This window comes from Syngnathoides biaculeatus, chromosome 9 (assembly GCF_019802595.1).
Source record: "Syngnathoides biaculeatus isolate LvHL_M chromosome 9, ASM1980259v1, whole genome shotgun sequence".
NCBI lineage: Eukaryota > Metazoa > Chordata > Actinopteri > Syngnathiformes > Syngnathidae > Syngnathoides > Syngnathoides biaculeatus.
Window position 1 is genome coordinate 20,444,905 of NC_084648.1, and position 26,254 is coordinate 20,471,158.

Genomic DNA, 26,254 nt, shown 5'->3' on the forward strand with positions numbered 1-26,254 from the left:
CAATTGTTCTCAACGAAGGAACATAATAATAATAATAAACACAGAAAGAAAGGAACATCTGCATTTTGGAATAGTTTCCTTTCACCGCAACCACATTTCCTTACGCTGTGCCTTATGTAATTACCATTAAATAATTGTGTGAGTAAAATGAAAACTTGAAATATTTGTTGTTGAAGGATCAATGCGACTTAGTCGACTTGCGAGTCAATCCATTTCCCGCTACCCGTCTGTGAGACGTGCCGCCATGATTTCCGATCGTTTAGAAACAAAATTCAACCGTTTATTTTCTTTGTAACGTTCTTAGTTTGCATTATCTGACTAAACTATACAAAGCTAATTACTGCTTCCTTTGACTGTCTTAAAATAAAGATAGTAATTACATTTTAAAACGTTGTGAATGTGCTCCCTTTTGTCACTCTCGTCTTATTCTTTTTTTAATTTCAAACTTGCACGCCATGCGGCGCAAGAGAATCATTTTAGAAACACGCTTGCAAAGAAATACAGATTTATACGCAATGAACACAATACCCAGGATTTTATTTTTTGTAAGTACATATTTTCGTGGTTTATTTATATATTTTTAATTTGGACAACGGATGTTATACCCATATTTAAGTGAGTACAAACGTTGATAGATTATTGCATTATTTCCCCGCCAGGGGTCAGCAGTGTTTTATGTAGACATGCTCATAGGAAGGAAATTCAAGGAAATTTGATCTTGTCTGCCATTGATAAAAAAATAAATAAAATAAAAAAATAATAATAATAATCAACTGGAGGAAAAAGTGATTGGTCACGCTGTACCTGTGTTCCGCTATCACTGCCTACGCTGAGCCAATCAACTATAAGCTCCGTAATTGTGTCCCGCCCCTATCCTTGTGCTGATACGGTGATCACCTGCCAATCACTCTGAGCTTCCGGTACTAATTTGTAGATCATGACCAAGTGTATGGCGATATGTCTTTAAAAATTAATACATCATATAATTGGAACATGTATTACTACATGATATTTTGCGGCGTCCTGCTTAACTTTCCTTTTGTCTTGGCAATAAATTCCCCGTAGTCAATATTGTTAGGAATGGTAGTGTCCACCCCCTGCTCAATGGGTTGTTCCAAGAGCGTATGCGGAAGCGCGGGAAATGTAATGTGGAGAGCCGTGACTAAATACAAGCGCCGCTGAATATTCAAAGTTGTCTCACGTCGTTTTTGTTTTTTTTTTTTGTTTTTGGTTAACACAGGCATAAACAAATATCTCCATGCTGATAATAAATATGATCAAATTTGTATTTTCGTGCTACTCGTCTGCGGCCTAACCGAGATGAAATCCACGACCCACCTGTAGAAAAATGGCCGTCGTCGACGGGACCCCAGAGCCGACCACGACCCTCACATTGTCCACATCAACTACTTTAACGCAGCCGTGAGTACTCGATGTATATTGACAAGTCTTTCAGTTTCCACGCGCAGTACGTTGCATGTCCTCTAAGGCCAGGAAGAAAGTCCCGAAAAAGGTTAGAACGATTATTCGAGCGCACCAGGCCCGTCAGTCGGTCAGTGCGACATGATCGGTAAACAGAGAGAAAGATAAGAAGTTTATGCCGGGGCTTTTTCATCAACTGTTTCTTCCTGTTTTCTTTCTTTTGTTTTTTAAAATTACGTCTCAACACTAATTGCGTGACTGTGTTGTATTGTGATTTCGATTTGCTAAAAAAATTCTATAGAAATGCTGTAGAATTTGAAGGGATTTGCGAGTTTGGACCCTACGCGTGTTCACGAATCGAGGACGATATGACCAATGATTAGAAAAAGTTAACAGCAAATGGATTCATTACAAAGCAATGTGCAATACAGACGTCCGGGACTTATCTCGGTATCTGCCGCACACGAGACTTGTGTCTTATGGCAGGATCGCTAAAGAAGAAGACAAAAGCTGCCCGGTAACACAAGGTTTTTATATGTATGGGTCCAGATGAAGAGGAGGATTCCGCCAGCCGGTTTTCTGCATACAAAGATCAAGGACAACCACCGGCTCCACAACACATCCTTGTTTGATTAGCAAATGGACTCCACTTTATCAGTTTATTAAATGTATAAGGTCATATTTAAGCAAGTATTGAAGGTGTAATCAAAGTAAAACAGGCTTCAAATTCTATTGAATTTGTACAGAACAACTTGTTCCATAGAACATTGGCTGTGATTTACTATAGAACGTCTTCAGAACAAAATGTTCCGGTAGAAATTCTATAGAAAGGTTGGAAGAACAGAAAGTGGCACAGTGCTTGATCTCGTATTTCTCTGGAATTTGTCCAGAAAATAATTTCTGTAGAACCATTTTCAAGCATGGGAGTTAATACGCATGCTGCAGTTGGATAATAAAACGTATCAAGTATTTGTTACAGTATATAAATACTGCCATGACTATGGCGATTTCAAAATAGGGCAAGTCCATCATATAAGACAAGCCACTATTTTAAAGCCTACATCTTGAAAAATGGGAAACCAGCTGTCAGTGTGTTGAAGAGGGCGCTACGGTCACAAACCTTTTGCCCAACAGCAGACCAAGGAGAAGTCATCTGACCGAATCCGGATTTGAACCATTTTGTTATGAAAACCACTCAATCAATTGGATTTCCCCCATTACATCTTGACTACCAACTTGAGCAACAAAAGTTAAACAGGTGGTATGTTTTTTTTTTTTTTTTTTTTTTTTTTCCAAGTTCGAGTATTAAAGTCTGCAGAGGTACCCACCCTAACATTTGCAACTATTCCCTGGGTGTGGGGAATGGGGTTAGGTTTGCGTGTTTCGCCTGCCAGCAGGTGGCGGTGAGTTGTATGCTGATGCAGTCGACTGAAGAAGAAGATTACGTCATAGCCGCTAATTCAAAGGAAGCGCGCTTGTTGCTAAACGTGTGAGATTAGCAAGTTTTCTTGCTCTGAAGGCAATAATTAACGTTTTCTACACACCTGAGGTGTCTGTCGTGAGTGGTATATGGAACGCGCTAGAAAGCATGTGGCTAGTTTTCATTGTTAGTTTCTTTATCGGTCACGAACCCTCAATGTGCAGCTAGCTCGCCAGCTAGCTACCATGGCCTCGTGGCGATAACATAACTAGGGGACAACCCGTAGTCATTTTTATTTGAAACTTTTCTCTGTTTAAAACCTGTCGGTAAGTATATATTTTTTTCCAAAGTACTTCATTTATGTTTTGTTTGTACTTATCGATGCGTAAGTGAAATATGGAGGTGATATGACCGCTCGCGTTGTTTAACGCTCGTAAAAATGTCGGTCGCATTTCAAACACGAAACGTGTGTTTCTGGCAAGATGGTTCCTGTAAAGGGCATTCAGTGACTCCAAGGCCGCTTTTTTTCCTCTCAATCCGTCCTTGCTTTTTACTACGACTTTCAGGTCCAAAATAAACCAACATTGTACACATTACAACTGTTGTATTAAATTCTTTGTCTAATTTTGAGCAAACCTTTCAAGTTTTTTTTTTTTTTTTTTTGTGGTTTGAAGTTGGACCCTCAAGGGTAAGAATTGAATGATTTCTGCTGCACCATGAACAATAACCGGTTTAAGTGGCATAAAGAGGAGAATAAACCAATTCTTTCATCGTAATAACATGATTGTCCTTTTTTAATTTGGGTTTTCATGGAGTCCACAAACCAAGAACTTGCTGACTCTTTGCTCTTACTAGCTTAGCGTCACCGATGTTGTTGTTGTCGTCAGGCAGTCTGATTGTTCAGTCGACCTTCTAGTTCCAGGAATCTAGCCACTTCCTTCGGGCGTTTCCACAGGTCCATTACGGTCACCGTAGCGGGAGCCGCTGCGCAGTTGAAGATGTGCTGTGTATCGTGAGGCCCCTGTCCGCATTTTGGGCAGAGGTTGACGATAGTATGGACCTTTCTGACCTGTCAATCACTTGTACAATAATAGCCAATCAGATCGCCGCATGCAATGCTGGTTGTTAGTAGCGTGCGCTTGGAAAAGTTCATGTTATGAAGGAAATGGTCCTCAGATGCGCTTGGGCAACGTGCAATTCTGTTGAAAGATATCCTGCTAGCTTGATGCATTTTCCAAAGCCTAAAATAGAGTTGACCAAGTGTCTACGATGGATTAAGGCTCGCGGAAGAGCGCACGCGCAACTAAATGTGGACAATATCATCAAACACGAGGCTGTATGTTCGAAAGTAATTGAGGGCGAAGTATCTTCTCTGAGTTTGAGTGCGTTATTATCAGTGCTTTACACATTACAGGAGAACAACTTTCACTTTGTTAGTGTATCACTGACCTGCTGAATGAAGTGTGTCAAGTTTTACGACGAAGAGTCGGGTTAGTGATATGTAAATGCGCCACGTCGTGCAAGAAAAATGCCCGTTTGCCTATTTGTATCTCATCGGACTTTTAAGACCGAGCACTGTGTTCCGTAACGAGCCAAGCCAAATGAATACGCCCACTCACTTATCAAGACGACAATGATATTACTCGTGATCTTTCCAAGTAAAAAGTACTCACCCTGCTTTACATGTGCAGTACAGTTCCCCTATTTTATCTTGTTAGATGTCAATATGAAGTTTGTGAGGCGTCAAACGTTTTTGCACCAATTGCTAACATTTTGCTGTATTTCTGACATTGCGTCCTGCGCCGTCCAACATGTTAATTCCGTGTACATATCCTGAAATAGTTGAGACCTCTCTGTAGAAGTCTCTTGGACAAGTCTGACGTATTTGGCAAAAAAACATACCCCAATGTTATGCGGAATACGCGATAGAGAATCGACTCCAAACATCTTCTGTTCAATCGCCATTTTGGAAGCTTGTAGGACATGGCGAAGGGGGCGGAGCTTTAGATCGCCATCGGAAAGGGCCGTTGTTGGCACGAGACATTTCGTCATTGGGCACGCGGCTTCCTAGCGTCACTGTCGGCATACAGCTCAAAGGGGTCGCTTTTTAGCTAACTGTTGTTTGTATCTAATGGGCTAACGGCAAAAAAAAAAAACCAAAGCGGGAAAATCATTCACGCCACTTCCTAGTAGGCTGCTAAGCAACCACCTTCAAATAAGCGCCGGCTTGCACCGCACGCATCTTCGCGAACAATCCTCTTCGAGCATGATAGATGTAGAAACAACAAAAAGGAGCAGATGTGGTTGTGAGTACAAAGGCAACAGCAAATCTCACATTCTGTCACATCAAATTTTCATTGACTTGTTTTTTTCGTGTGTGTGTTAAATCCATGTTGAGTTGGGTTTGTTCTTTGTACACAGCAATTTAGTTTGCAACCATTACAAAGAGTTCACTTGATGCTTGTATGAAACTTGTGCGGTTCGGTACCAACAACAAGGTTAGAAACCTCTACCAGAACATCTTATGCAACGGTGTTTCCACCGCGAGAGCGAGAGTCAGTCGAAATCTTGTCAACTTAGACCATCCAGATCAGTCCAAAGAAATGACAATGAAATTATGGTAAACGCGTAAAGCAAGCGCCGCGCAGCTGAATGAGAAGTGACGGGCCGACTACCAAAAGTCCGGTGTGATCCGGCGATCTGCATTGATGACTTTGATTCATGACCACTGAGCAAACAGTCAAAAGTGGGGCGCACAGATGCCACCGCTGGCCACGCTCCAGACGAACGCTTATTAATGAGGTTCCCCCATAACAAAATAGATGAGGAGGTCCTCACTGTCAGTATGTTGCAGTCCATCTCAATCATTTTCCGGACATATTCGCCATGCCCCAAAAGCAGAGGCTGGCACAGACTTGACGTCTCTGTAACTAACCTTGAAGTCGACTTCAATTTGTGATGAAGATTGACTTTTTTGAATACGTCTACTCAATAAAAAAAAATGTCCCACGGTTCTTGCAGGAAAAATGAAACTAAACTTGTTTTTCTGGTAAATTGCTGGCTTGCTTCCACCGAGTGTTTTGCTCCTCTTCAAGGACACTTTTGTTCAAACGTGCCCTTGGAAACAACACATTTAACCCCAAATAATGAGTTCTCCCTGAACCCGTAATGTTGTTTTGAACTCGACTCGCACGATGATTCATTCGGAAATGTGGCAAAAAGAAAGTGGAGCTTTGCGAGACGCTCTCACGCCAGCATTCCATCAATGCGCAATATTATCTTTGCAATCATTCATTGGGTTTGGGCTTATTCTGTGTGGCCTCGCGAGACAGCACTTGAACTCGGTCAATTCCAAAGAGGGAGCCAAAGCGAAATTATGGCTGACTGAGTGGAGCCCCGAGTGCCGTTGGATGCAAAGCTAAACTGTGCTGAAAGATTGCATGTCAGCGATGCTGCAGGCTTTTAAAACTTGTCCTCAACTCTAATGTACGTTCGTCTTTCCGCTTCTGTCGTCGTCCCAGTCCGTCGTGTCATCGAACAGATTTGCGGCTTTGCACCCCGCCCGCCCCCCTTCCTCCAAACTCTTCTGCCCTGACAAAATAAGCAAATAACAGCAAGGGATTGGGAACGAGCAATAAATATTTCCCGCAACATGTCAAACATCTTCTGCATGGTCGAGCACCGGAGCCTCATGTTGATGCGAGTCTTCGAGTTGCATCATTTCCTGACACAGCTCAAGAAATGGAACCATGACACTCGTCACATTTCATTTAGCCGCCTTGCACATGCTAACAGACGATTAAAAAAAAAAATAAAATTGGAATAGGAAGGCATAAACTGCTAATAAGCGCTTTTTGGGGTTGCCTTCCCAAATAAAGGGTGAGTGCATATAAACGAGTATGGGGGGGGGTTTCACAATTTATGTTTGTGTTCGCCGACGATATTGTGATCTGCAATGAAAGAAGGAAGCAGGCGGAGGAACAATTAGAAAGATGGAGGCACGCACTGGAAAGGAGAGGAATGAAGATTAGCCGAAATAAAACAGAATTATATGTGCATGAATGTGAGGGGCGGAGGAGGAAGAGATGGCGAGGGCGGATGACTTCAAATACGCGGGGTCAACAATACAGAGCAATGGAGAGTGTGGGAAGGAAGTAAAGAAACGGGTCCAGGCGGGGTGGAACAGCTGGCGGAAGGTGTCTGGTGTTCTGTGTGACAGAAGAGTCTCCGCTAGGATGAAGGGCAAAGTTTATAAAACAGCGGTGAGGCAAGGCCTTGATGGACGGATTAGAGACGGTGGCACTGAAGAGAAAACGGGAAGCAGAAATGAAGATGTTGAGGTTCTCGCTCGGAATGTGCAGGTCGGATAGGATTAGAAATGAGCTCATTCGAGGGACGGCCAAAGTTGGATGTTTTGGAGACAAGGTTCGAGAGAGCAGACTTCGATGGTTTGGACATGTTCAGAGGAGAGAGAGAGAGTCTGAGGATGGAGCTGTCAAGGAAGAGAGAGCGAGAGGAAGACCAAAGAGAAGGTTGATGGACGTTGTGAGGGAGGACGTGAGGACAGTTGGTGGGATTAAAGAGGAGGATGCACCAGATAGGCTTAGATGGAAAAAGATGACACCCTGTGGCGACCCCTAAAGGGACAAGCCGAAAGGAAAATAATAAGAAGGGGGCTGGGGGGCTTCATAGTGTATCAATTGAAGTATACAGGAAGCGCACGCACACCAAAAAGCGTCGTACAAGACGCAGTTGCCCACGTCTGCAGATCTGTGACTGTAACAATTAATATTACATTTGACAAGTACTGAATGATTTCTTTGTTAATCATTTAGGAATTGGAGACGTTTCCCATTATTTACATATTGGACTGTTTTCATTAGTTTAGTCACTGCGGTCGGCGTCGCGCCCAAAGCGCAGGAAGGCGTCCCCGTGCGGCTGCAGGAGAGTCCGGCCTCATCAAAGTCAGGAACTGCCGAGAGCCCAGCTCGGCCTTACTCGGTATCGTACTCGATGAGTGAAGTGATCGCGTCGGTCTGAGGAGAAACAGATGCGCCGTTGTCGCCAGTGATTAATTGTCGGCCGCTCGCCACATATTTTCATATGAATCGCACGGAGGAGAGTCAGAGCAGCCATCTGTATTTGATGACAAGTGCGAGGAAGGTGGCGCTATTGAAGTGGAAAAAATGGCTTTCATTTCGCTTCTTGAACAAGGAGAGCCTTAATGCGGCCCAAAGGCTTTGTGGGGGGTGTGACGTCACGGCTCGTTTTGTCAGTGTGAGGGGAAATTCGAATGCCCCCAATGACAAGCACAAGGTCGGTCGGTGCCTCTGCTTCCTATGTAACGTTTAACTTGCCTGCTCTCCGGATTCTCGTGCTTTTTCATTGCCACTAGATGGCGATGTGGCGCTGTCCTGAAATCAAGTCCGGTGCGGGAGGGGGGGCTGGAACTCGTCCTCAAGTCCCGTTTGCTGTCCTTCAACTTTGTGTACACCATCGATTCTGTTTGAGAGGCGTCACTTCCTCCTTGTCATTCAATTCTGCAAAGATTGTGTTTGGCGACGCTCCACTGTGGCACTAAAATAATGCGACGGAGTCGGACGAGCACAATATTGTACACCTTCACAGGGACCCACACACACCATGTTTAAATGCTTATACATTATTTACTGAGAAATTACGAAATATGTTCAAAAAGTGAACGTAACCATCCACCCGTCCATTTTCCGTACCGCTCCACCTCTCTGTGGTCGCGCGGCTGAGCCCATCCCGGCCGTGTTCGGATGAGAGCCAGCGTACACCCTCGACTGGTCACCAGCCCAATCGCAAGGTGCCCACTCAAATTCACACTTATGAGCAATTTAGAGTCTTCAACAGTATAGGATGTGGTGGGAAACCGGAGTGCCCGCAGAAAACCCACGCGGAAGAACTCCACACAGGCGTGGCTGGATTTGAACCCAGGTTCTGAGAACAGTTACCCAGATGCGCTAACCAGTTCTCTAATGTTCCGCCCGTGAATGTAACAATTGGAGATAACATCTCTTCAATAGGGTCAGTCGGAGATGTGCTTTTCTTCACAGCTACTTTATTTTCACGTATACTTCATACCACAACTTTGTCACGTGTGAGGCGTGTCACAACGATTTCGGTTCTTGTCTCACCAGGTGGATCCGGCGCTGCCATGTTCATCTCGGACAGGAAGCGTTGCAAAGCAGGCTGGTCATGGTGATGAAGTCAATATATACATATATATATATATTTTTTTGGGGGGGGTTGGCATTATCAATTGTGAATGTTTTGAGGACTGTGGTTCAGATCCTGCATGTTCTCCCCGTGCCTGCGTGGCTTTATTTCTGGCCACTCTTCTTTCCTCCCACATCCCCAAAACGGAGACCGTGTTCTCGGCCTTCTGCCCGACGATAGCCGCAATGGGCTCCAGCACCCTGCAATCCTCAACTTAATAAGCGGTGCCGAGAATAATAATAATGCATTTCGTGAATTGATGTCTGTGCAGATCAGAATCTGTTTGCCTGTGCCTTGCTCAAATCCACCGAAATCACATTAGAACAACTGCAGTTCCAGTTTGACCTGGTCTAGGCGGGTCTAAGTGTAGACCGGCTCATCTCTGACTGGCTCTAGCTCACCTGTGACCGCAATGATTATAAACGTGGACAGATGGCTAAACCCCCGCCACACTTGTGAGGATAAACAACTCAGAATATGTGTGTGTGTGTGTGTGTGTGTGTATATATATATATATATATATATATATATATATATAATTGGACACTCTGAAATTGCCCCGTCGGTGCGATTGGGACTGCGGCTGTTTGTCTTCATGTGCCCTGCGACTGGCTGGCAACCAGTTCAGGGTGTACCCCGCCTCTTGCCCGTTGACAGCTGGGATAGGCTCCACCACTCTCGTGAGGATAAGCGGCTAAGAAAATGGATGGATGGATACTATGTATATACACGTGCAGTTTTACATATGCATGCCCAGCCTCTCGCACAATATCAGTCGGGATTTTTTTTAAATCTTCCTTTTAGGGTTGCCAAGGTGATAGTGAAGGTTATAAAACTGAACTTCTGTCAAACTTTTTATAGCTCTTTAAGATACAATATAGATACACGTCTCGAACTTTACCACTCAATTTAAAGATTAAACAGTGTCTTACAGTGAAGTATGATTAAGTAATGGGCCTCCGTAGAGCTGCATTTTGATCTTCCTTTGGCCAATTATCTTGCTCAGTTGCCGAGCAGAGATTTGCATCCATCCATCCATCTCCCCTGCTGCTTATCCTCATACGGGGGCGCTGGTGCCGACTCTGTGGGAGACGCTGTCTACACCCTGAACTTGTCACCAGCCAATCGCAGGGCACATAGAAACGAACAGCCATTGGCACTCACGCTCCACACCTACGGACAATTTAGAGGCTCCATTTGTACGATCACTCAAAATGCCAGCTGTAATTGCATTGTATGGAAGAATAATGGCTATCGGGGAGGGGGGGGGGGATAAATGGGGTCATATGTGCCGCACACCCCATTCTTGGACTACAGGTGTGCGTCTATATCACTTTTCAGTGCACAAGTTGACTGTTGCACATAATTTACACATCCAGATGGGCAATATATCTTTGCGTGTTCAGCGTCGATTTATTAAGAAGCACAACGTTTCGACAAATTTGACACTGACAATCTGCTCCACGTACCGAATGCAGCGCTAGAGCCAGAAACAACAACATTACAGGATTTGTTTCACGGCTCCATTTTTCACTCCAAGTCCGCTCGCGTGAATTGTCTGAAGCATTTTGCGCGTTCGCCTAACAACAGTTCTTTCTGTCCTTGTATGATCCAAACAAGCTCATTAAGATTTCTTCACTGCGGAGTTTGTTGACGGGCCTCGGATTCATCCCGAGTGGTTAAGTGTCATTGAATCGCATCTGCGAAGGTTTTCAAAATGTTGCTTCAATTCCTGAAAATGTTGCATTGCCAAAGGACATCACGGTTGCAAAATAATCTTTTCTTCTATCAAAACAAACTTTTTCTTACAAAGGAAAAAAAAAACCCCGAATCATTTTACCTACAGAATGAAGTCCATTTTTTTCCCGTAAGAATAAATCTATGAGTTAGCACTAATGAAAAATGGACATTGCTGTTGCATATCAAGATAAGGACTGGCATCCCTATAAACATTCTAAAATAGATATTGTAATGAAAAATACATATAACAGTATTCACTTCAATGTCTAAGTCAGCGGAGAACGCAGAGAACGCTATGCACAAAGTTGCGCAATTGAGTGTCCCTCGTGGTCGCCATATTAGTCGCGTCCTCTGTCCTTGACGTCATCGTCACTTCCGCCGCTACCACGGAAGCCGAACAACAGAGATATTCGCATTTTTCCGACGCCCCTTCTGACACCGAAGCTCTTTTCGAAAACCGAGTGAAGTTACCGGGGCAATATTACACTATTGTTTCGAATCATAGTCAGATGATATCCGATCACGGCCAAACCGCATCCCGTCCGATCCACTTCCGCGGCGGAGATGAGCCACCGCGGCTACGTTATGAGAGAGACCGATTGCGTGGTCCGCCCCGAACTATTATTTTTTTTTAGTAGCTCTATGCGCACACCAGCACATTTCATATGCGGATCTTTTGCTACGTTATGAGAGAGACCGATCACGTGGTCCGCCCCAAACTATGATTTTTTTTTTTTTTTTTTTAGTAGCTGTATCCACACCTACCTGTTATTTGGAACCCACGAAGCTTTCGTCCTTTGCACCCGTGCAGTCCTTTTTTCACGAAGAACCGGGTCTCTTGCAAACTCATGAAGGCTAAATCCATTCTCCCGAATGTTCGAGCGATGTCCAGCAATGCGACGAGCCGGCATTTTGGCTAACACGAAGGAACGACGAGCTACCTTCCCGGAGGTCAAACTAATGGAAACAAACGAATCCACTAGGGGGCGCCTCTGTCCTGTATGTCACTTCTTGCTTCTTCTGGAAAACAAATCCCTCGAGAGGATTTTCATGGCGGGAGTTGCAAAAAGCCAAATATTGTCAAAATCATGTTTTGTGGTGGGGAAAAACACAAGGGGCCATATTGGCTGCGTTTTTTTTTTGTTTTGTTTTTTTTTTTTTTTACCAAAAATCATCCGTTTGACGACACTTGACTTTTAAAGGTCTTGTTACGTTAGACTTAATTTTATAACGGAATATTTTTGCTGTTCAGATGTTTTGCGTCCCACTTTTTAGGATTTGGTCAGTGGTAATACATCGGAACAAGTTTGCGGGGGGGGGGGGGGGGGGGGGGGCAAAAGTCAAGTGACCCCCAATTGCACGACCCACTCGTCAACAAACTCTTCTGTATACGATTCCATCTGCCCAAAGAAGAACGATTACAAAAATCGGCAAGTTGCTTGAATGTTGACTTTTTTTTTTTGTGCCGCCTTCTCTACTGCCGCAGTTTGAATGTGTGACGTGTCGGTGGAAAAGTTCTTGAGATTTAAGTTCAACTGGTTGAAAGCGTGATCCAACGCCGGACCCCGACTTGCATTTCTAAAGATAAGTTGCTTCCAAAATGGCCGCACACAGCAAACGTGATCACTGAGGGGCGGGCAAAAGAATCGTGCTCTGTAGTCTACTTGCTGGCTGGCCATTATTTTTCCAACAAATTCCTCAAAGACAAAGACAAGACCCCCCCCTTAACCTCCAAAGACCTGTTAGAAGATGGCCTCCAGAAACCAAATGATGGCGGTTTGGTTGAAGTCCATTTCAACGGTTCTGCTGCACCTTTCAATGTTTTCTCGCCATCGGGATTTTTTTTAATCATCACATCTGGAGTCATTTACGTGATCTTTGCTTTTTTGTTTTTTAAATTATGTTTACCCTAAACCTTGACCCCTAATGCTTTTTGGTGTTTCAGTTTGGATTTTTAAAAACATTTTTTTTCCATTTTTCACCAGTAGTCAATCCCTTTTCTACCATCCACATGTGTTTGGGTGCTGATTGCTTACAAATATTCAGAAATGGTGTATTGGTATTCCTAATTTCATAGTCAAGGTTGACAACATCTTCTGTGTTTTACCGTTATGAATTCAAGTTATTATTTTATTGGTCAAGCTTCAGAGACAATAACCATTAAAAGAATTCAAGGTTTGTTTATATTGTGGAAATGTCCATTTCTGATCAATTACACACTAAAATCTCCTTAACTTAATATTCAATAATATGGTGTGAATATTTGATATAGTCCACAGTGTTAGAATTTTGAGATTCGTTAAAATCCCCGCTTTAATCTCAGAACTATGCTTTTCATAGCGGTGTGCAGCAATTGTTTTTCTTTTCAGTGTCATTTATAGTTTGTCATTGCAAGTGTGTATGATTTTAAAAAAAAAAAAAAAAAGGAACGTAAGATCTGTCCCATTAAAAAGCCGCAAACAGCAAAAACTATGCTGATGCATGTTTTAAGTGGATACATACATGAAGTAAAATAAAGTATCGCAGTGCAGGGTTGAGTTTTTTTTCAAGTAAATCTCGAGCAATGACATCGTCCCACTCAATTAGTGAAAAAGCCAGAGAGGGGGCGGGCCTCAAGCGGTGTACTTTTAATTGTCTCGAGTTGCCACTAAAGCTGGAGGATCAACAAGAAGCTCATTTAAATGTTTGACATTTTTTCTACAGCCGCATCATCACCTATTAATTACAATTTGAACAGCCGACTTTAAGCAGGTTCGTTACATTGAATTAATGAGCCCTCAAGGACAAACGGCTCCGAGACATGACAAACGGAAAGACAAATTGTACAGGAAGTGCTTTTTGCATCCTGTTGCGGGCACGCCGTCGTCGCACGGGATCGCGCAAAAGGGGAAAACGGGCTCGGATTCAAGACGCTCATCAGGCCGCAGTGTTCGGCGCAGCTGCTCAGTGATCACGAGATCCGAGACGCAAGACCAGAACAAACTCTCCCGAACGCGTGCGGGAAAACATTTCATGGTTGAATTAAACCAAAACTGAACTTTTTGGCCCTAATTCTGAATGGAAATTTTGCCCCAAGATAATCACGCCACTCTTTGCGAAAAGGAAATCGTACTCTTGGGTTTTCTTTTCTTCAACTCGACCTGGGGCCTTGGACACGGTGGAGGGAATTACGAACAGTTCAAGTTAGCAATCAGTGTCAGTAGGAGGAGGCGATAAGATTCTGAAAAATCCTACTAGAAAAACGTGGCTTTATTTGATGGTACTCAAAGAACCTTTAAATGGCGGTGACCATTTAACATGACTTTGAATGGACTGTAATTCGTTGATTCCGTGCACAGCCGCATCTCAGTTATGCACATGTGAGCAACCAAAACGAGAGTTGGCGAAAATGAGGATCTTGAGGTTCTCTTTCAGAGGGCCCACATTGGGTATGATGAGAAATAAGATCATCAGACTTGAATGAACTTAGATGAGCGTTAGATGTTTTGGAGGCGAAGTTTGAGGTGGAATGTGATTAGAGTTCAAATCTTAGCCCTCCCCTAACCCATCCAGAACTGGACTTGGTGGAAATTATGATGTTGACGTTCTTTTTCGGAGTGCCCACATTGAGTATGATGAAAAATAAGCTCATCAGACTTGAATGAACTTAGATGAGCGTTAGATGTTTTGGAGGCGAAGTTTGAGGTGGAATGTGATTAGAGTTCAAATCTTAGCCCTCCCCTAACCCATCCAGAACTGGACTTGGTGGAAATTATGATGTTGACGTTCTTTTTCGGAGTGCCCACATTGAGTATGATGAAAAATAAGCTCATCAGACTTAAATGAATTTAGATGAGCGTTAGCTGTTGTGAAGACAAAATTTGAGGTGGAATGTGATTAGAGTTCAAATCTTAGCCCTCCCCTAACCCATCCAGAACTGGACTTGGTGGAAATTATGATGTTGACGTTCTTTTTCGGAGTGCCCACATTGAGTATGATGAAAAATAAGCTCATCAGACTTAAATGAATTTAGATGAGCGTTAGCTGTTTTGGAGACAAAGTTTGAGATGGCAGACTTGGATGGGTTGTGATTAAAGTTCGAACCTTTGCCTTACCCCGACCCAACCAGAACTGGACTTGGCGGAAATGATGACGTTGACGTTGTATTTTTGAGTGACTACGCTGGGAAAGATTAGAAATGAGCTCATCAGTGGGACAGCCAAGGTTAGATGTTTCGGGAACAAAGGTAGAGAAACCGGACTTGGATGGTTTGGACACGTCTGGAGGGGAGAGAAAGAGTCCATTGGTAGGAGGATCATGAGGATGGAGCAAGGAAAACCTAAGAAAAGGTAGATCCATGTCGTGAGGGAAGACGTGGGCAGTTGGCATTAGAGACGAGGAGGCAGAAGCAGCGTCGAAGAAAAATGGTTAGGAGCTTGTCTGAGTGCAATTGTCGTTATCTTTCGAAAGGTTCTTGAATTGAATCTCATGACATGGCACACATGTGTACCCCGTACTGCATCATAGACACAAGAATGCCAAAAGATGAAGTAAAAACAGAACAAAAGCTGTTCCACTCGCATCAAGGTCAATTTATGACTCTTTATCGTAATTGCCTCAAGTGGACGATACCCCACAGCCGGCGTCACAGAGTGTGTGTGTGTGTGTGTGTGTGTGTACGAAATATTATTCTTATCAGGAAGACAGAGCAGCTCTGCACAAGTTGTTTGTCAATGTGGAGCAGCACAAACTTCAATGACGGCCTCTCCCGCTGAACAACCTTCTTCACCCAGACATTGCAGTGGCGCCTCCACCATCAAACGCAATTTGAAAATGTTTTTCTTGTAGGAAATGTAAAGTCCCCCCCCCCCCAGCCCCAGGCTCAAACTCCCACCAACCACATTTGTAACATTTCAACTTTCATACAAGCAAATGACATGTAAAACCTGTCCATAAACTACGAAATCTGTGTCAGTTTAGTACAAAACTGTACGCGGACCTCCACGAGTAGCTGATGTAATGTTGGCTTGGGAGAAGCTCACAAATATTTGCGCAGTGAAGTGGCCAGTTAAAGACTCTCCCTGACCCACGGTCATTTGTCTACCACCTCCGTACCTGTGCCTGCCAGTGGGATTATTTAAAACAGTTCATGTACTGTACTACTGCTACTAACAATAATAATCGTTAGAATTATAATGTCACAGATGGTGTAGTGGTCCATTTTCCTGACTTCGGTCCAGCTTGGATTCAGTTCCCAAGCAGTGACGATGTGAATGGTTGCCCGTTTCTATGTCCGCCCCGCGACGGACCGGCGACCAGTTCAGTGTGTTGTCCGCCGTTCGCCCAAAGTCAGCCGGGATTGACTCCTGCACCCTGCGACCGTCATCTTAAAAAATGGTCTTCTTCTTTGCCTTTCGGCTTGTCCCGTTAGGGGTCGCCACAGCGTGTCATCGTTTGCCATCGTCGCCCATCTCCTGCGTCTTCCTCTCAACACCCCAACTGCCCTCATGTCTTCCCTCGCCACATCCATAAACCTTCTCTTTGGTCTTCCTCTCGCTCTTTTGCCTGGCAGCTCCATCCTCAGCATCCTTCCACCAATATAGTCACTCTCTCGCCTCTGGACATGTCCAAACCAAGTCTGCACTCTCTCACCTTGTCTCCAAAACGTCCAACTTTGGCTGTCCAACCTGCTCACACCAAGCGAGAACCTCAACATCTTGATTTCCTGCCACCTCCTGTCCACCGTCTCTAATCCGTACATCATGGCCGGCCTCACCACTGTTTTATAGACTTTGGCCTTCATCCTCGCGGAGACTCTTCTGTCACATAGAACACCAGACACCTTCCGCCAGCTGTTCCACCCCGCTTGGACCCATTTCTTTACTTCCTTCCCACACTCTCCATTGCTCTGTATTGTTGACCCCAAGTATTTGAAGTCGTCCACCCTCGCTATCTCTTCCCCCTGTAGACTCATCTAAGTCTGCCCTCTCTAACCTCGTCTCCAAAACATCCAACTTTGGCTGTCCCTCCCTCTAATGAGCTCATTTCTAATCCTATCCAAGCTGCTCACTCCGAACGACAACCTCAACATCTTCGTTTCTGCTACCTCCAGTTCTCCTTTCCTGTTGTTTCTTCAGTGCCACCGTCTCTAAATATAATGTAATTTGTAACTCTCTTAATAAGTGTTATTGAGGATAATAATGCATTGAGTGAATTGATTTAGCAGGTCAGAATCTGTTTGCCTGTGCCGTCAGCAAATCCTCCAAAATCACATTAGAACAGCTTCAACGGTAGTTGGACGTGGTCTAAGCAGGCGCAAGTTTGGACCGCCTCATTTGCGACTGGCGCTAACTCACCCGATGACGACAAGCAGGGACGGGTGCTTAAACTGAAAATGGTAGCACATTTGTGGCTTTCAGCTTTGGAGGTAGCCGTTGAAAATCTCCAAAGATTTGTCAGCATGCCTAACCTGGACTCAACGAGTCCCAAACATACTCGACCAAAACAACACACCGACTTTCTCGGCGACACGTTTGTATGTTTCCTGGCCGTGTACCGAAACACTTTCCCACCCATTAAGCCCTATTAATCTTTTTTTAATCATTTGAGTGTTCATACCCGTTAGCGTTGGGGTGAGGCGCGTGCCGACCCCGACCGAGATTAGCATTCGGCAGGTTGAGTCCCGGTGATGAGTGCAGCCTCGCAAGCCCAACACCCCCCATTAGCGGCATGTAGGTGACTCATTCTCAATTACTGACCGATACAAGATAATCACACGGGGTGACATTTTGGAGGCAGGGGCTAAATGAGGGGAAAACGCACATGCACAGAAAAGATGCGTGGCGAGGAAGTGGAGCAGGTTAAATGAAGCGACAGAGACAAGGAAGGATGAGTTAAATGAGCGAGAGAAGAGTTGCTTTCCCCTCCACCTACAGTGGTCGTGTCCATAGAAAGAAACATCTCGGGCCAAGATGGTCAGCAACTGCACAAGCACACAGTGGTGCGCGCTCAAGAATGGCGGGAAAGTGTCCTGAAAAATGCATGCAGACGTAAAAGCCGATTTGGAGGAGGTAGAAAAGCAAAAATATGTCAAATAGCGCCAAGGCCAAACAAGTTCCAGCCTCCCTGATACGCATCCCACACATTTTCAGCCTTAATGTGCGCTTTATTCGTTGACAACTGAGGAAAGGAAACAATCATTTGAAAAAGCGGCCTGTCTTGGAATGTTCAGCAATTAAGGATGGAATTTCACATCGTGTTTTGCCCAATTGTCAACAATTCTGTCGATCAAATGGCGAGGTATTGAAGAACTTTTTAGCTTCTTGGCAATGCGGCCCACCTGACGCTTTGGCACTGACCCCGCCCCCTGAGCCACGTCGCTTTTCTCTCGAGTCCTGCAAGCAAGCCAACGAGATGGTGATTGATGAAAACGTAATCTCTTTGTGGTGTTCGCATTCTTCTAATGATGAAAAAGCCAACGAAAGACGGAGAAAGTGGTACGGAGAGCGAGTCAAGAGGAAAATAAAGGCCAAAGTAAGACTTCCTTTTTATCCGCACTTGTGTTGTTTCCTCATGTGACTGTTTGGAGCCGCTGGCAAAAGGGTTTGTGTTCAATCACACTTTCCTCTGAGACAAAAATTAGAGTGGAGGCTCATTGCACACACGTACGCAAACACACGCTCGCAGACTGCCTTCAGCACAAGCACTCATATGCATCCACACACACACACACACACTTGTTTGTCTCCAACCAAAGAAGCCCACCCCCACTCCCCCACTCCCCCGCTGCCTGGCTGCCTGGCTGGCTGGCTGGCTGATGCCAAGGGGCAGATCCAACATGAGTACCGTCTCATAGCTGTTTCTTTGCAGTGATAATTCAATTAGCGAGGAGGACGGGCCAGCGCACGGCGGGGAGAAGTCGTGCCAGGACCCCAGGCCAGCTTTCACCAAGGCGGGTTCTGTTACCTGATGTTTACCTGCATGTTATAACTAAAAGAGACAAGGTCTGGCCCCGGAGGGCGAACCGATCTTTGCCGGCTCACTGGCAACAAACTGCAGGGCAGCCGCGGTGCTCGGATCACGACGAAGCTGCCTCCTTTGGCCAAGCAACGTTTTGTAGGGCAGAGACACATTTTGCCGAGTTGAAATGGATGCCCCCTATGATCAACGTGTCGCGTGTCCCGGGTGGTCCGCGAATTATACGGCCGCCAGGTGTTTTTTGTGGCTCTGACATCAACGCACATATGAAGCTTCTCTTTTAACTCCAATTTGTGTACATTGGTGGGTAAACTTCAAGCCACGCATCCTGCATCAATACAGATTGTGTTCGCCATGATTCCAGTTCGCTTTTGGATGTGGTCTTTGGGTCTTTATATTGCCGGAGGAGCCGCGACCTTCACCTCCAACCGAGGTTTTCTTACACCGGATTGCAAAAATCTCTCGACAATGTTCCTTTTTCATGATAGCTGTAATTTAGTCAAGCCGTCCAGTTCCAGATGAAACAAAGCGACGCCGCAGCATCATTGATCCTCCGCCGTGCTTGATTGTTGGCAGGATATTCTTTTCCTGAAGGGCTTCATTGTGCTGCCTGTAAACAGACTGTTTGTGTGCCTTGCTAAAAAGCTTCAGTTTTTTTTTTTTTTTTGCTTCTGTTTATAAAAATTTTTGTCAGTCACCCTTTTGTAACCAAAAAAAAAAAAAAAAAAAAAAATGTTGCTTCGCTTGATTTATTTTGTTGACAAGGGATTCTACATTTAACACTCAAACATCATGGCTGCCGATCACGGTGAGCATAACTGTCGATATTTAAGTATCACACAGTATTTCGTAGAGACTTGGACAATTCACTGTCTTGCAAACATTTTCAGCAAAACTAGTTTCTTGTATTTAGTGGAATTCGTGTGGCTTTTGGTCACGTTGAAGCATACAAGCTGGAAATGAAGGAAGGAGGAAAATGGCACAGCAGAGTGGAAGAATGTATCGCAAATGATGAAATTAAATTCCAAATGATTTGGAAAACTGACCGGATGTATTTTGCAGGGGTTAAAAACTGTACAGGTCAATAATTTGTCCCCCTAAATAATCACTGCTTTGCTTTACATACAGAGCTACGAGTACACCCCTTATAGCTGGCCTTTATTTTAAACAATACAGTGCATTTTCTATTTTTATTTTTTGCCTTACCATCAAAGCAAAAATCTATAAAGCATTGTAACCAGAAGCAACACTTCACAGACGATCGTGAACAAAATCCCAGACTCAAAGAAATAACATATGGTCATCAATTTTGAAGGACACACACACACACACACAGAAACTCAATCACACACACACACACACGCGCGCGCGCGGCCCGCTATACCATATACACAAATGCAATGTGTCACATATCTTGCCCTCCTTCTACTCCGCCGCTCTCCTAATATCATCCCTGACATGATATCAATGGTTTTAGCTCCTCTACATGTTGAGAGCAGCACTGAGCATCGCGTAAACTGGGCCAAGCAGACGGACAGTGTGTGTCTGAAAGAGACGTATTGAGTGTCTTTAAAAGGCCACACCATTGTTGCAGAAGAGATGGTTACAAAAAAAAAAAGAAAAAAAATCACTCGGGAAGCATTTGTTCCGGGCGGAGATGAGTAAGGAGATGAGTTGTTTTTCTTATATAGACACCGAAGTGCGCTCGCGCACACAAACGTGCAGCCTACAAGCTCAGTACAACTCCTTACACACTTTCGCGCGCACACCTCCCGAGGCAGCGAGAGGGAAGCTGAGTTGATGGGAGGATCGCAGGTAGCGGATGATATTAAAGGCATCATATTTTGAGTGGAGAATGGAGGCCGAAGGCGTAGAACGCCGGCTTTCCTGCGGGGAAACTACGCAAGAGGCATGAAAAATGGATGAATAGAAAGCTTCCATATCTGTAATCATCCATATTGGCGCGGAGGTCGAGAAAGACAACAGCGTGGTAATGACTCAAGATGGAGGTTATTTTTCTTTCACTTAAGTGGTTTTTATTGTGGACATCCCCCCCCAACCCCGCCACGCATGAACGCACCGAAGTGCACTTTGCCTTCCGAGTGATACAAACACGCACACACGGTCAGTTCACAAGTTCAACAAGGGCCCCGCTAACGTGAACTGATCACGTGTGGCGCGCTTTACAAGGTCGGGCAGGCGAGCCGGAACCTGTAGCCTTTATTTTGGCGGGGTATTCCCACCGAGGTGGGATGAAAGCCGAGCTGCGGACGTGGCAGGGCGCAGACATCCTGCAAAGCCGCTAATGAGGATGATGATGATGCAAACACTTGAAGTGGTCAGCGTGACACAAGTGGAATCATCTTTGCGTCCACTCCTTTGTGTGTCGAGCTCGTGGACGTGACGTCAGCGTTTTGACGGCGCCACGTTGCCGGTCAAACAGAGCTGCTGACGTTGAACCGGAGCAGAATATTCACAAGGCCCGAGAACTGTTGTGCTGTTTGTTGTTACAACAGACGAGACAGACATCCAAAGAGATCATTCTCTGAAATACCAGCTGAAAAGACCAGTAAAGATCGATGGATTTCGGCAATTAAACGTGATGGACGGTGCCCGACCAAAATACACACACGCCTGTGTAGTGATCGCTTCATTTCAGGTAGGAATTATTCTCCTCAATCTCAAATTCCCAAGAAGTATGTATAATGCCAAGTTGGCTCATTTGAGAACAATGTGTTTGGGAATAAAAAAAAAAAAAAAAAAAAAAAAAAAGACGGAGTCGTCTTCAACGTACACGGAAGCGTATTGCGGCCACACGTTGCACTTCTGTAAACCTCTCTCTAAGAGATTATCATTATTTTTTTAACATCCATTATTATCAAATGATCCCAATGCGTATTTAAAAAAAGAAAATAAACAGTCAGTCACATTGAGGTTTACGGAGTGGCCGCACACGCTTCAGTGTACGGGGGCTGAATCCTATTCCAGTGGTTTATTTTCATTTTTTTGCATTGGACTCATTTGAGAACAATGCATATTAAAAAAAAAAAAAGTCTGTCACGGAGAACTTGACTGAAGTTTAACGTGAGGCCGCATCACGCACTTCGTGTTCAGAGGAGCCAACTCCGTCTTATTTTTATTTTTATTTTTTTTTAATGCATTGTTCTCAATGAGCCAACTTGGCATTATAAATACTTCTTGGGAAACGCTACGGAGGAGCCGACTCGCTTGACCTCTTCCCCCCCACCTCCCCAATCATAGTTAATGAATGCGAGTTTGTGTAAAACCAGGGGTCATTTATTTAAATATTTACATATTTGTATTGAATACGAGCTGAAAATATCGATGGATTTCGGCAAAGGTTAACATCTAGCCGAGCACACTTTTGCATTCACGAGCCGTCTCCCCGTTGAGAGCAGATCCAGCAACAAATTTGTACACGTCCAGACTTTTGTAGGCTTTCAAACTTTTCCGTGTAAATCTTGACGACTTACTCACCAGATCCACGCGTACATCCAGTTGTCCAAGACAAGCGGAAGCTTGTGAACAGTCCAATTTCTTAGCAGCGAAAACATCGAATTCAGCATTAAATATGGGTCCCCTATGCCTTGCGTCTCTCATTTTTCCACGTACCTTCGTTTCTTATCACCTTCTAAACGTTTAATGGTATCGGACGAAACTCTGGCCGTCCTGCTGCAAGACGTATTTTCGTGTCGTCTCCAACCGACTTAGCTTTATGGCCACTATTTGCTTTTTGGATACAACTCCAGTAGAATAACCTCCAAGCCGAATGCTGCTCCGATTTGGTCGGCTCTCGGACCTTGATCATGAAAATGGAAACGAGGAAAATATGCAGTACCAGTGTTGAACTTTTACCGTGGTCAGACAGGCCTCGTAGCCATTACTTAAAACAATAAAATGCATCTTAAAATTACAGCTGAATGTCAAATGCGAATTGCGTTGGTGTTTTGCCTCAGCGATTTCATTATTTTCTACTGTCACAACGGCGTAGAAAGACATTTACCGCTGCTAGTAATAATAGATAAAAAGCTGCTTTGAAAACAAGCCGTGACTCACGCTGACGCCGGAATCTTATTGCCGTCCGCCTTTGTCGCAACGGGGAGAGGGACTGCATTATATGAAGTTAGTGACTGTAAAATCATTTCAAAAAGGAGTTAAGACATGCACACCTGATTAATGAGAGCTTGTTCCATCATGAAACAAATATTTGAATCAAGGACACACACCTGGCAACTTACTGGAATTCTCATATGTTACAGAGTGAAACGTTCATAAATCGGGATTTTTGGGGCCGAACAGCGGGTTAAAAAAATGAGAACCGATCAACAATCTGATCACAAGATGGAACAGTGAGTCTTATTTTTTATGACCTGTCCACTTGATGTATATAATTGGGTACTTAGTTGTTCCAAAAATATATATTTACAATAAATAACATATATTTGTACCAGTGAGGCATAGTGATAGCACGAATTACATGCACCAATTAATGACATTTTTGTCAGCAGATATTTTTTTCAATTGTAAAATATATATATAGTAGGCTCGAAAAAGGTTGTAATTTGCCGCTGTGGTCAGATCAAGTGTTCAACAGAACGGCAGCATGTTTGCGCACAACAACGAGCGCTAGCACTAGCTTGCGAGGCTACGCAATGTTTTGTTGCCTGCTTGCAAGCCGTGTCGTATTCAAAGTACGTGAACGTACCTCAAGCGAGCCTTACGTGAAATTATTTCCCTTTTTATCCGCTCATAATACAGTCGGCGCGATCCACTCATGTTGTCATCCCCACGGTCACGAGCGTAGTCATGTCGCATTCGAGTTTACAAGATAATTCCCAATCATCACAAAAAAATGGGTTGGAAAACAAGATTTTGTTGCAGTAGACGGAGTAAAAGCAAAAGTGCAAATGTGTCTTGTCTGATCGGCGCATGACATGTCTTGTCGAAGCCACTGAACTTTTTTGATCATCAGATATTTACAAAGACAGAAAAAGCATATTTAAATACTGCTATATAAAAACAAACCAGCTTTTGGATTCAGATATACTGCGCAGGATGTCAAAGCGGAGTAAATGTCTTTCTCGGAACCGATCAATGACGTCACTGATCGGAACGACGAATTAAGGCATCAAAACCGATCGGGCAATCGGGGGAAAAAAATGCCAATCATCGGGCGATCCCATCAGGCCGATAAAATCGGTGTAAAGTCTAAAAAATACCCGTGTAGGTGGACATATCTCAACTATATAAATGCTACTATATAAAAACAAACCAGCTTTTGGATTCAGATATACTGCGCACGATGTCAAAGCGGCGTAAATGTCTTTCTCGGAACCGATCAATGACGTCACTGATCGGAACGACGAATTAAGGCATCAAAACCGATCGGGCAATCGGGGGAAAAAAATGCCAATCATCGGGCGATCCCATCAGGCCGATAAAATCGGTGTAAAGTCTAAAAAATACCCGTGTAGGTGGACATATCTCAATTTAAGAAGAATGTTGAAGTATTTGCACTTTAAATCTGTAATTTTAATTTTTTTTTTTTTTTTTTTTTCCATCCAGTTAGCCAAAGACCAGCCTGACAAATGTTGCTTTTTATCTCATTCCCGCTGCACCATTCAACAAGACTGCATTACTCATTTAGGACATTTGCGTTGCATTCAGTAATTGCGCTTTCGTGTACTGTACTCTTCGAGCTGTGTGCGCGCGTCGTGTGTGTTGTGTGGCGGGACTTTGATGTGATCTGATCACTTGTGATTGGCGCTTTGGGGGCCCTCAGTGGCTTGTGGGAGAAAAAACACTTTGGTGTCATCATGTTTCAAATCTCTTTCTTCTGCTCTGCTAATTGGTAAGTGCCACGGGCTCCTACTACAAGACAGATGCAGCGCCATCGTGCCCACTGGGACGCTAATGCGCGCGCGTGTGTTTCATTGCAGGTGGGCGACTGATTTGGCGTTCGATTCCGACCGATTTCCGATGGACGCTTTTCCTGATCGGAATATTTTGTCAAATGCGTGAGGGCCCCGTCATGTCTGTCATATCGTTTTGCTGCCAACAGTTTGTGATTGTCCTTTCTTGCCTGCGCGTCGGTATTCGTGAATCTGCTGCCGTCGGGATCGCGTCACGGCTAAAGATGTTCCGTGCCGACCGCGTCCAGTCCACAGCGCTTGACGGCGCGTTCGGAGTGCACGAGGTCAACCTCCCCGGTGCCTCGGAACGCCGTTCCATTTTTTTTTTTTTTTTTAACGGCCCCCCTCAAAGCATCCTGCAGTGGTTACCCTGCTGCAGTGTTGTTTTTTTTTTTTTTTTTTTTGTTTTTTTTTGCTCCTTCAGTTTTTTTCTTTGACTGGTTCAGTGTCAGTGGCCTGCCTGGCCCGGAGTCATCTGCTGCCCCTGTTTTGCTCTTGCTGCACGAACAAATTGCCTGCAATGGAAATTTGTGTCAAATGGGGTGGCAGTACCTCATCTTGCAGTGCTCGTAGAGTAGCCAAAAATTGGACTCAAATAAGAGTAAAAATGAGTCCTTCGAATAATTACTCGTTCAGGGAAAACAAAAAAGTGCAAGTACAAGTTTGCATGTTCTCCACGTGCCTACGTGGCTTTTCTCCGGGTGGGCACTTCGGTTTCCTCCCACATCCCCAAAACATGCTTGAATTCATTGGAGACTCTAAATTGCCCCTAGGTGTGATTGTGAGTGCGATTGGTTGGCGACCAGTTCAGAGTGCACCCTGCCTCCTGCACGATGTCGGCTCGGGGATAGGCTCCAATACTCCCGCGACCCTTGTGAGGATATGCGGCTAAGAAAACGGATGGACATCGACGTCCTAATAAATTTGGGATACAAGCACGGCATGTTACCACGTTACAGTCATGTGTATCTCTTTCCAAGAGTCGAGCCCTTATTATGTTTTAAAAAAAAAAAAAAAAAAAAATGTCAACTTTGCAAAAAATTTGAAAAAATGAACTGAAGAAAATCTACTTCCAGCTCCATGAAGATTAAAGTGAAGGTATAAACGTTAGCGCACGCTCTAAAAATTCACTCAACCAGCAACATGATAATAATGTATGTCATATATTGAATAAATCTCTTTTTGACATGATTAGGAAATGACTTAATTATGCAATGATCCAGCAAAAAAATAGATTGGCTTTTATTTACATGGAGTATACTGTACACCCCACGCCTCGGCCCAACGCGGTTCGATCCCGATCGTCTTTGCTGTCCAGCTTTTAGTTTGATCCGCCACAACCCAGAAAGTCCATTTGAACAGGCCTACAAGTGCGAGATGGAGGAATCCTCATTTCGGTCGTCATTGTCATTGTTACCGCGTGACGGCTTTTTTTTGCAGTCTTACAACCGAGCCCGCGTGGGAATAATCGCTCAAATTAAAACACCATAATTAGATCTTGTGGGCTTCATTCATCTAATCCGTTTATGATTAATTTGCG

At 44.3% G+C, this 26,254-nt stretch overlaps 1 protein-coding gene across 3 annotated transcripts in view; it reads left to right on the forward strand.

The window, feature by feature from the left end:
* The first annotated feature begins 907 nt into the window (after nucleotides 1-907).
* pcdh7a (protocadherin 7a) overlaps nucleotides 908-26,254 on the forward strand; it is a 192,452-nt gene continuing 167,105 nt past the window's right edge. Inside the window, exons 1-2 of one of the 3 annotated variants that reach the window (XM_061829690.1) lie at nucleotides 908-947; nucleotides 1,241-1,422. The gene's annotated coding sequence lies outside the window, so the exon portion shown is untranslated. The other 2 variants (XM_061829689.1, XM_061829688.1) reach the window with 2 other exon arrangements.